Source organism: Seriola aureovittata, chromosome 3, assembly GCF_021018895.1.
Source record: "Seriola aureovittata isolate HTS-2021-v1 ecotype China chromosome 3, ASM2101889v1, whole genome shotgun sequence".
Lineage (NCBI taxonomy): Eukaryota > Metazoa > Chordata > Actinopteri > Carangiformes > Carangidae > Seriola > Seriola aureovittata.
The window spans coordinates 27274049-27287379 of NC_079366.1; positions in this window are offsets into that span (position 1 = coordinate 27274049).

Consider the following 13331-nt stretch of genomic DNA (forward strand, 5'->3'; position numbering starts at 1 on the left):
TAGCATAAGGGTTAGGGTGATGCAAGTAGTGCTTATAGTTGTGGTAACATGTTCCCAAAAGTGACCAGTGGCAACGTGTGTGTGTGTGTGTGTGTGTGTGTGTGTGTGTGTGTGTGTGTGTATGTGTGTGTGTGTTAGCTAATGGAGACACAACGAGGACATTTATGTTGGCAACAGTCTGCAGCTGTCTTTTTTTCTTTGCTTTGCGACTGACAGTGAGGGATATCTTTCTTGGCGTGTTGGATGGAAGTGGATTTCTGACCAAACATTTGGTTAGAAAAGAGTGTGTCACCACTTGTGAATTTAAGTGCACGAAGAGAGATTGCAAAAAACAAAGGCAACACAGCATGCACAAAAAAGTGTAGGGGTGTTGCAGTTTTTAAAGGAGTCCTGTAATTTATGGAAAATGAAACATAGCGTGAGTTCAGGCAATAACTTTTTGGCACTAATGGCTTCTGCAGGCTTGCAGGTGTTGTGCTGCTGGCTGCTCGTTGTGTTATTATACCGCTGAATCTCTCTGTATTCCTTTCCATGCTGTAGCCTATGCTCAATGTATATATATTCAACATATGTGTTATTTGTTTGCAATCTGTATAAATTAGACAAGAATAACAAATGTTCATATTCGCTCTCGTTATTCACTGTAACACATCCTGTTATCCACCACCAAAATGGCTTCAAAGTAAGAGTGTGTTGGTATTAAAGTGTGGGGCTCTGATAGAGGGAGGATACAGCAGTCGTAGCATTTGCTGATATTAATAGCAGAGTCCACATTCAGAGCCTTAAAAGATCATAACATTCAAACTGGCAGCTCAGGCACCACAATGCTTCAGCCACCTCGTAACCTCTTATGTAAAGTGAATGAAGTCATTTTAAGATACAGTGATTCTCGAGCTTAGAGGTTTACGGTCACGGTTGTCGATTATACTTGAAAATGATCAGACATCCCAATACATTATGTGGGCTTACAGAAACTGTCAGTGTGCATTTCATACTGCATGCATTAATCATTACATTTTTTTTTTAAATTATGCCAAGTTTTTACATTCAATAAGTCAAATTTAATCCTTCACAGAAACTACATGTTTCAACTGCTTTCTCACTGTCGCCTTTTCACATTTTCCATCACAGTGTCTCTTTGTCTTTCCTTCATCGGTCACTCTTTTCTGTTTCCCTTGTAAAACCCTCACTACCTAATAATTGGGTAATGGCTCTAAGGAGAGCACTGCCAGAGCGCTGTTGGGAGAGTCAGATCTGAGGGAGGGGAATGAGGTCCATGGCACTGCCAGACACTGCTCCACGCTCCGTTGGCTTTATTTCATCTCGCAGTGAAGGTCATGAGTCGAGCAAAGACAAGCAGATTCAGTTCTGTGCAAACAGGGTGAAATCTTGTCTTGAGCCAGCAGAGCAGGTCAATGGAGGACAGAGGCAGCGAGAGTTGTTCAGAGCATAAGTTAAACTTTTAACGACCGAATCTCCAGTAATGCTTACATACAGCTCAATTGCTGAAAAGTTGGATACATTTCTGAGGATCACAATCATGACATTTCTAGGTGTAAACCATAGACTGTATATAAAGATGGACGTAGCCTCTGTGACATCACCTGTAGGTTTATATGGCCATAGCCATCTTGGCAGCGCCTGACTCCGCCTAACTCGCAGCTAATCCAAAAATGGGCAAAGAGGTGGGTGGAGTCGAGACTTTGATGCATGCCCTTTTAATAAATGTGGCAAGCATGTGCTCCTGTTAGCATTGTTAGCACGTCTAGCCATGTCCTCAATTATACATACATTTAAGCCTTAATAAAATTGAAATGGGTGTGTTATAAAAAAATCCAAGCGCATACAGTTGTACAGGTTGAAATTAGCTATAGACACCAAAACTGTTGAAAAAAGTTTATTTCTGCTGAAAAATTCCAATGCCTCCGATGCCTATGCCTTACTATACTATGGTGTTTTATGCCTTACTATACTAGGATTATTTATGCCTTAGTATACTTGCCTTACTATACTATGATTTATTTATGGGGTGGCATGGTGCTGCAGTGGGTAGAACTGTCGCTTTAGAAATGCAAAGATTCTGGGTTCTAACCCCTGTCCTGGGGCCCTTCTGTGTGGAGTTTGCATGTTCTCCCTGTGCCTGCGAGGGTTCTCTCTTAGTACTCTGTCTTCCTCCCGCAGTCCAAACACATACACATTAGGTTTGTTGGCATTTCAAATGCCTTACTATACTATGACTTTTTATGCCTTATTATACTATGATGTTTTTATGCCTTACTATACTATGAAGTTTTATTACTTTTTTTTGCCTTTCTTTGACATTTTCATGACATTTTATACCTTACTATATTATGATATTCTTATGACATTTTGTGACTTTTTAAGCCTTACTATACTATGAGTTCTATATACCTTTTATGCCTTAATATACTGTCAATTTTTATACCTTTTTATGCCTTAATGTATCATGACGTTTTTTTATGCCTTACTATACTATGACATATTTATGCCTTTTTATGCATAAATATACTATGACTTTTATATGACTTTTTATGCCTTACCATATCATACTGTGACGTTTTTATGATATTTCTATGCCTGACTATACTATGACGTTTTTTACTACTTACTATACAATAAAGTTTTTTTTGATTTTTTTGCTTTACTATACAAAGGCATTTTTATGCCTGACTGTATTATGACTTCTTTATATCTTTTTATACCTTACTATACTGTGATGGTTTTTGACATTATTATGTCATACTATAATATGACGTTATTTGACATTTTAATGCCTTACTGTACTCTGACATTTTTATGCGTTAGTATACTATGAGGTTTCTGGAAATGTTTTTAATTTACTATACTATGATTTTTAACATCTTGTAACATTTTTATGCATTACAACTACGAACTTACTATGTGGAGATTTTGTAGTACGATGGTTAGAACTGATGCCTCACATTCATAAGGTTGTTTGTTTGAACCCCAGTCCGGGGACCTTACTATACTATGACATTTTTTGACAATTTTTGTCTTATTATACTTTGACGTGTTTTGCCATTTGTATGCCTTGCTATACTATGACGGTTTTATGCTTTTTTCTATATTTTGACGTTTTATGACATTTTTATGCCTTATTATATTATGATGTTTTTTGATATTTTAATGTCTCACTATACTATGATGTTTTTTGCGAGTTATTATACTAAAATGTTTTTTCACATTTTTATGTCTTATTATACTTTGACTGTTTTTGAAATTTTTATGCCTTGCTATCATTCCATGACATTTTTTGACATTTTTATGGCATAGCATACAATGACGTTTTTAAACGTTTTTATGCCTTGCTATACTATGATGGTTTTTCTGACATTTTTATGCCGTACTATACTATAATGTTTTTTTTTTTTTAATTTTTAAGTCTTAATATACTATGATGTTTTTCAACGTTTTTATGCCTTACTATACTATGATGTTTTTTGACATTTTTATGCCTAATTACACTATGAGGTTTTTGAACGTTTTTGTGCTTTACTATACTATGACATTTTATGCCTTGCTATACTATGATGTTTTTTGACATTTTTATGCCCTACTATACTATGGTGTTTTTTGACATTTTTATGCCTTACTATACTATGATGTTTTTTTAACATTTTTATGCCTTACTATAACATGTTTTATGCCTTACTATACTTTGATGTTTTTTATACCTTACTATTCCATGACGTTTTTTGACATTTTATGACATAATATACAATGACGTTTTTTAACGTTTTTATGCCTTTTATATTATGATGTTTTTTGTGCCTTACTACGCTATGACATTTTATACCATAGTATACGATGATGTTTTGTATGCCTTACTATTCCATGATACTTTTTGACATTTTTACATCTTACTATGACGTTTTTTGAAATTTTATGACATACTATTCCATGATGTTTTTTTTACATTATTTGCGTTAGTATACAATTACATTTTGTGACATTTCTTCATCTCATTATACTTTGACTGTTTTTAAATTTTTATACCTTCCTACATTATGATGTTTTTTAAACATTTTAATGCCTTATTATGCTATGATGTTTTTTGACATTTTTATGCCATACTATACTATGATGATTTTCAACGTTTTCATGCCATACTATACTATGATGTTTTTTTAAAGTTTTTATTCCTTACTATAATATGATGTTTTATGAAGTTTTTATGCCTTACTATACTATGATTTTTTTTGTTTTTATGCCTTACAATATTATGATGTTTTATGCCTTACTATACTATACTGTTTTTTAAAGTTTTTATGCCACACTATAGTATAATGTTTTTATGCCTTACTATACTATGACGTTTTTTTTTAATTTTTATGCCTTACTATACTATGATGTTTTATGCCTTGCTATACTATGATGTTTTTTTGATTTTTTTATGTCTTACTATGTCTATGATGTTTTCTTGACATTTTTATGTCTTACTATACTATGACATTTTTATGCCTTACTATACGATGATGTTTTTATGCTTCACTATACTATGATTTTTTAATGACATTTTATGCCTTATTTTACTATGATGGTTTTATGCCTTACTACAATATGATATTTTTCTGACATTTTATTCCTCATTATACTGCAATTTTCTTTATGCCTTACTATTCTATGACGTTTTTATGACATTTTACGCCTTATTATACTATGATCACTATCATTATTCTATGAAGTTTGAGTGAGTGTAAAGGTGTGCTCAGTGGACAGGTGTGTGGACTCTGCAGACCTCCATTGTTACCGCTCGTCCATCATGGAGTTATCAGATGGAGGTAAAACTGTAATGCACTGATCTCTGTCTGCTGCTCTGCCATGACGACTGAAATGCTGCAGGGAAACACCCACATCACCTGGCTCCTCCCACACCATGATAACATCACAGACATGTCACTGCTTTAACGTCTGTTGTCTTTAATAAAGAACGTATGAATAAAATGTAAAACCATCAGTGTGGAATTTACTTTAACATCTTCAGTCAAATTTTAACATGTGAAATGACCATAGGAAACCTTTGAACGACAGTGTTACAGACTATCAGTGTGAGGGGAAAACCATGTATCTGTCGCATTTGTGTTCATGCTGAAACAGACTCAGATGTCTGATGATTTAACTTCTCTGTTTTATTATCAAACAGCCACAAACATGTTTGTGTTTTCACTTAGCATGTGCAGACAGTAACATGACATGCCCGTCAGATACAGGCTAACAGGCTAAAAGTGTGTTAGTGAGGTAGCTGATCAGCTGATCGATCAATCGTCTTGTAAAATATCAAAACTTTCAACTCAGATGTCAGTTGGTCTCACCATGATGACATCAACAAATGAGTGGGTCAAACAGTCTCTGTGGTAACATCACAGTTATCTGATTGGTTGCTGTGGGGGTTTTTTATGCCTCACTATACTATGATGTTTTTTGATGTTTTTACGCCTTACTATACTATAACAATTTTATGGCATTTTATGCCTTACTATTCTATGACACTTTTTGACATTTTATGTTTTAGTATACCTTGACTGTTTTTGACATTTTTATTGCCTACATACGATGCAGCTACTATGTGGTAGTTTGGTAGTACAATGGATAGAGCTGGACCCTCACATTCAGAAGGTTATAGGTTCGACTCCCATTCCTGTTACCTTACTGTGTCCTTTTCCCCCCGTCCAAGGAAATGTGCATTAGGTTAATTAGTAATTTTATTTGTTACATTTTAATTTGTATGGTGTTTTTATGCATTACTTTACTATGATGTTTTTTGACATATTCATGCCATATTATAATCTACTCAAACATCATGTGGTTATTTGGTAGTACAATGGTTGCAGCTGACGCCTCACAGTCTAATGGTTGTGGGTTCGAACCCCGGACCAGGTACATTACTGTGCGAAGTTTGCTATGTCCTCGCAAAGTTCAAGGAAATGTGTAAAGGGTTAATTAGGCGTTTTCATGTCATACTTTAAAATTAAATTATTTGTAATTTGTGTGCCCTACTATACTATGAAGTTGTTGGACATTCTTATGGCTTACATACTATGATGTTCCTATGTTGTGGTTTGGTAGTACAATGGTTAGAGCTGATGCCTCATATTCAGAAGGTTACTATGATGTTTTTTGACATTGTTATGTCTTATTATACTTTGACCGTTATGACATTTTTATGCCATACTATACTATGACGTTTTTTGACATTTTATGCCAAACTATGCTATGACTTTTTTGAGATTTTTATGCCATACTATAATATGACGTTTAATGCCTTACTATACTTTGACATTTTTTTACATTTTTATGTCTAATTGTACTTTGACGTTTTTTTTACATTTTTATGCCTTATTATACTATGACGTTTTGCCTTACTATACTATATTTTTTTGACATTTTTATGCCATACTGTACTATCACGTTTTGCCATACTGTACTATCACGTTTTTTTTTACATTTTTATGCCATACTATTCCATGACGTTTTTTGACATTTTATGCCATACTATACTATGATGTTTTTTGTAGCTTACTATACTATGACGTTTTTTCGCATTTTTATGCCATATTATTCCATTACATTTTTTGACATTTTATGCCTTACTTTACTATGATGTTTTTTGTGTCTTACTATACTATGACATTTTTTGACATTTTTATGCCATACTATTCCATGAGGTTTTTTGACATTTTATGCCTTACTATACTATTATGTTTTTTTGTAACCTTACTATACTATGACGTTTTTTGACATTTTCATGCCTTACTGTACTATGATGTTTTTTGTGCCTTACTATACTATCACATTTTTTGACATTATTATTCCATACTATACTATGATGTTTTTTTGACATTTTTACGTCTAATTATACTATGAAATATTTTGACATTTTTATGTCTAACTATTCCATGACGTTTTTTGACATTTTATGCCTTATTATATTTTTTTATGCCATACTATACTATAACATTTTTTTGACATTTTTGTGTCTAATTATACTATGAAATTTTTGAAATTTTTATGTCTAATTATTCCATGATGTTTTTTGACATTTTATGCCTTACTATACTATGATGTTTTTCACATTTTTATGCTATATTATCCCATGATGTTTTTTTGACATTTTATGCTATATTATCCCATGATGTTTTTTTTGACATTTTATGCCTTACTATACTATGATGTTTTTTGTGCCTTACTATACTATGATGTTTTTTGACATTTTTATGCCGTACTATTCCATGACGTTTTTTGACATTTTTATGCCATACTATTCCATGCCGTTTTCTGACATTTTTATGCCATACTATTCCATGACGTTTTCTGACATTTTATGCCATACTATACTATGACTTTTATTGAGCATTACTATACTATGATGTTTTTTTGACATTTTTATGCCATACTAATCCATGACGTTTTTTGACATTTTTATGCCATACTATTCCATGACGTTTTCTGATATTTTATGCCATACTATACTATGATGTTTTTTGTGCCTTACTATACTATGATGTTTTTCACATTTTTATGCTATATTATCCCATGATGTTTTTTTGACATTTTATGCCTTACTATACTATGATGTTTTTTGTGCCTTACTATACTATGATGTTTTTTGACATTTTATGCCAAAATATACTATGACATTTTTTATGCCTTACGATAATATGATGGTTTTACAGGTTAGAACACCATGAACCGAAGAGCTGATGCCATAGTTAAGTGGTTAAAGCAGTTGCTTCACACTACAAAGATTGTAGGTTCAAATCCTGCCTTAATATACCATGACGATTTTTTTGACATTTTATGCTATAAAATACTATGATGTTTTTTTGATGTTTTTTGCCATAGTATACTATTACGTTTTTTGGCATTTTTATGCCTAATTATAGTATTTTGTCTAATGCATTGCCATGCTATGACGTTCATATTACCTTTTATGCCTTAATATACTATCAGGTTTTTATGACCTTTTATGCCTTCATATACTATGACATTTTTTATCCCTTACAATAATATGATGCTTTTACAGCTTAGAACACAATAAATTGAACAGCTGATGCCATAGTTAAGTGGTTAAAGCACTTGCTTCACACTACAAAGATTGTTGGTTCAAAACCTGCCTTTGACCCTTTTTGTATAAAACTTGGAGGTTTCCTTTCACCTGCGTCTGTTCTCTCTTGGCACTCTAGCTTCTGGCTTCTTATAGTTTATTATACTATGACATTTTTATGACATTTTTTATTCAATGCTTTACTCTGACTTTTTAATGCCATGCTATACTATGACGTTTTTTGGCACTTTTATGTCTATTTATATTATTTCGTCTCATGCCTGACCATACTATGAGGTTTTTATGACCTTTTATGCCTTAAAATACTATGATGTTTTTTTGACGTTTTTTGCCATAGTATACTATGACGTTTTTTGGCATTTTTCTGCCATAGTATACCATGACGTTTTTTGGCATTTTTATGCCTAATTATAGTATTTTGTCTAATGCATTGCCATTCTATGACGTTCATATTACCTTTTATGCCTTAATATACTATGACGTTTTTTGGCATTTTTCTGCCTAATTATATCATTTCGTCTCATGCCTGACCATACTATGAGGTTTTTATGACCTTTTATGCCTTCATATACCATGACACTTTTTATGCCTTACGATAATATGATGGTTTTAGAGATTAGAAAACCATAAATTGAAGAGCTGATGCCATAGTTAAGTGGTTAAAGCACTTGCTTAACACTACAAAGATTGTAGGTTCAAATCCTTCCTTTGACCCTTTTTGTATAAAACTTGGAGGTTTCCTTTCACCTGAGTCTGTTCTGTCTGGGCACTCTAGCTTCTGGCTTCTTATAGTTTATTATACTATGACATTTTTATGACATTTTTTATGCCATGCTTTACTCTGACTTTATAATGCCATGCTTTTTTTATGCCTTAATATATCATGACGTTTTTTTGACATTTTATGCCATAGTATACTATGACGTTTTTTGGCATTTTTCTGCCATAGTATACTTTGACGTTTTTTGGCACTTTTATGTCTATTTATATCATTTCGTCTCATGCCTGACCATACTATGAGGTTTTTATGACCTTTTATGCCTTAATATACTATGACATTTTTTATGCCTTACGATAATATGATGGTTTTAGAGCTTAGAACACCATGAGTTGAAGAGCTGATGCCATAGTTAAGTGGTTAAAGCCGTAGCTTCACACTACAAAGATTGTAGGTTCGAGTCCTACCTTTGACACTTTTTGTATAAAACTTGGATGTTTTCCTTTCACCTGCGTCTGTTCTCTCTGGGGACTCTAGCTTCTGGCTTCTTATAGTTTATTATACTATGACATTTTTATGATATTTTTTTTATGCCATGCTTTACTCTGACTTTTTAATGCCATCCTATACTATGACGTTTTTTGGCATTTTTCTGCCATAGTATAATTTGACGTTTTTTGACACTTTTATGTGTAATTATATCATTTTGTCTCATTCCTGACCATACTATGAGGTTTTTATGACCTTTTATGCCTTAAAATACTATAATGTTTTTTTGACGTTTTTTGGCATTTTTCTGCCATAGTATACTATGATGTTTTTTGGCCTTTTTTATGCCTAATCATAGTATTTTGTCTAATGCATTGCCATGCTATGACGTTCATATTACTTTTTATGCCTTAATATACCATGACATTTTCTTGACATTTTATGTCATGGTATACTTTGACGTTTTTTGGCACTTTTATGTCTATTTATATTATTTCGTCTCATGCCTGACCATACTATGAGGTTTTTATGACCTTTTATGCCTTAAAATACTATGATGTTTTTTTGACGTTTTTTGCCATAGTATACTAAGGCCTTTTTTTGGCATTTTTCTGCCATAGTATACTATGATGTTTTTTGGCAATTTTATGCCTAATTGTCGTATTTTGTCTAATGCAATGCCATGCTATGACGTTCATATTACCTTTTATGCCTTAAAATACTATGATGTTTTTTTGACGTTTTTTGCCATAGTATACTATGACGTTTTTTGGCATTTTTCTTCTATAGTATACTATGACGTTTTTTTGCATTTTTATGCCTAATTATCGTATTTTGTGTAATGCAATGCCATGCTATGATGTTCATATTACCTTTAATGCCTTAAAATACTATGATGTTTTTTGACGTTTTTTGCCATAGTATACTATGACGTTTTTTGGCATTTTTCTGACATAGTATACTTTGAGGTTTTTTGGCACTTTTATGTCTATTTATATTATTTCGTCTCATGTATGACCATACTATGAGGTTTTTATGACCTTTTATGCCTTAAAATACTATGACGTTTTTTTGACATTTTATGCCATAGTATACTATGACGTTTTTTGGCATTTTTATGCCTAATTATCGTATTTTGTCTAATGCAATGCCATGCTATGACGTTCATATTACCTTTTATGCCTTAATATACTATGACGTTTTTTTGACGTTTTATGCCATAGTATACTTTGACGTTTTTTGGCATTTTTATGCCTAATTTTATCATTTCGTCTCATGCCTGACCATACTATGAGGTTTTTATGACCTTTCATGCCTTAATATACAATGACATTTTTTGACGTTTTTTGCCATTGTATACTATGACGTTTTTTGGCATTTTTCTGCCGTAGTATACTATGACATTTTTTGGCACTTTTATGTCTATTTATATTATTTGGTCTCATGCAATGCCATGCTATGACGTTCATATTACCTTTTATGCCTTAATATACCATGACGTTTTTTTGACATTTTATGCCTTAATATACTATGACATTTTTTTACGTTTTTTGCTATTGTATTATATGACGTTTTTTTGGCATTTTTATGCCTAATTATAGTATTTTGTCTAATGCATTGCCATGTTATGACGTTCATATTACCTTTTATGCCTTAATATACCATGTCGTTTTTTTGACATTTTATACCATAGTATACTATGACGTTTTTTGGCATTTTTCTGCCATAGTATACTTTGACGTTTTTTGGCACTTTTATGTCTATTTATATTATTTTGTCTCATGCAATGCCATGCTATGACGTTCATATTACCTTTTATGCCTTAATATACCATGACGTTTTTTTGACATTTTATGCCATAGTATACTATGACGTTTTTTGGCACTTTTATGCGTAATTATATCATTTTTTCTCATGCCTGACCATACTATGAGGTTTTTATGACCTTTTATGCCTTTGAAATACTATGATGTTTTTTTTACGTTTTTTGTCATAATATACTATGATGTTTTTTGGCATTTTTATGCCTAATTATCGTATTTTGTCTAATGCGATACCATGCTATGACGTTCATATTACCTTTAATGCCTTAAAATACTATGATGTTTTTTTTATGTTTTTTGCCATAGTATACTATGACGTTTTTTGGCATTTTTCTGCCATACTATACTTTGACCTTTTTTTGCACTTTTATGTCTATTTAAATTATTTCGTCTCATGCCTGACCATACTATGAGGTTTTTATGACCTTTTATGCCTTAAAATACTATGATGTTTTTTTGACGTTTTTTGCCATAGTATACTATGACGTTTTTTGGCATTTTTCTGACATAGTATACTTTGACGTTTTTTGGCGTTTTTATGCCTAATTATAGTATTTCGTCTAATGCATTGCCATGTTATGATGTCCATATTACCTTTTATGCCTTAATATACCATGACGTTTTTTTGACATTTTATGCCATAATATACTATGACGTTTTTTGGCATTTTTCTGCCATAGTATAATATGACGTTTTTTGGCATTTTTATGCCTAATTATCGTATTTTGTCTAATGCGATGCCATGCTATGACGTTCATATTACCTTTAATGCCTTAAAATACTATGATGTTTTTTTTACGTTTTTTGCCATAGTATACTATGACGTTTTTTGGCATTTTTCTGCCATACTATACTTTGACCTTTTTTTGCACTTTTATGTCTATTTAAATTATTTCGTCTCATGCCTGACCATACTATGAGGTTTTTATGACCTTTTATGCCTTAAAATACTATGATGTTTTTTTGACGTTTTTTGCCATAGTATACTATGACGTTTTTTGGCATTTTTCTGACATAGTATACTTTGACGTTTTTATGCCTAATTATAGTATTTCGTCTAATGCATTGCCATGTTATGACGTCCATATTACCTTTTATGCCTTAATATACCATGACGTTTTTTTGACATTTTATGCCATAATATACTATGACGTTTTTTGGCATTTTTCTGCCATAGTATAATATGACGTTTTTTGGCATTTTTATGCCTAATTATCGTATTTTGTCTAATGCGATGCCATGCTATGACGTTCATATTACCTTTTATGCCTTAATATACTGTGATGTTTTTTTGACGTTTATGCCATACTATACTATGACGTTTTTTGGCATTTTTCTGCCATAGTATATTTTGACGTTTTTTGGCATTTTTATGTCTATTTATATTATTTCGTCTCATGCCTGGCCATACTATGACGTTCATATTACCTTTTATGCCTTAATATACTATGATGTTTTTTTGACATTTTATGCCATAGTATACTATGACATTTTTCGGCATTTTTCTGCCATAGTATACTTCGACGTTTTTTGGCACTTTTATGTCTATTTATATTATTTCGTCTCATGCAATGCCATGCTATGACGTTCATATTACCTTTTATGCCTTAATATACTATGACATTTTTTATGCCTTACGATAATATGATGATTTTACAGCTTAGAACACCATGAGTTAAAGCGCTGATGCCATAGTTAAGTGGTTAAAGCAGTTGCTTCACACTACAAAGATTGTAGGTTCAAATCCTGCCTTAATATACCATGAAGTTTTTTGGCATTTTTCTGCCATAGTATACTATGATGTTTTTTGTGCCTTACTATACTATGACATTTTTTGACATTTTATGCCTTACTATACTATGATGCTTTTTTGGCATTTTTATTCTATACAGTACTATGATGTTTTTTGTGCATTACTATACTATGATGTTTTTTGACATTTTTATGCCATACTATACTATTACGTTTTTGGACATTTTATGCCTTACTATACTATGACATTTTTTCACATTTTTATGCCTTACTATACTATGATGTTTTTTGTCCCTTACTATACTATGACATTTTTGACATTTTTATGCCATACTTTACTATGATGTTTTTTTGACACTTTTATGTCATACTATACTATGACGTTTTTTTGACAATTTTATGCAATACTATTCCATGACGTTTTCTGACATTTTATGCCATA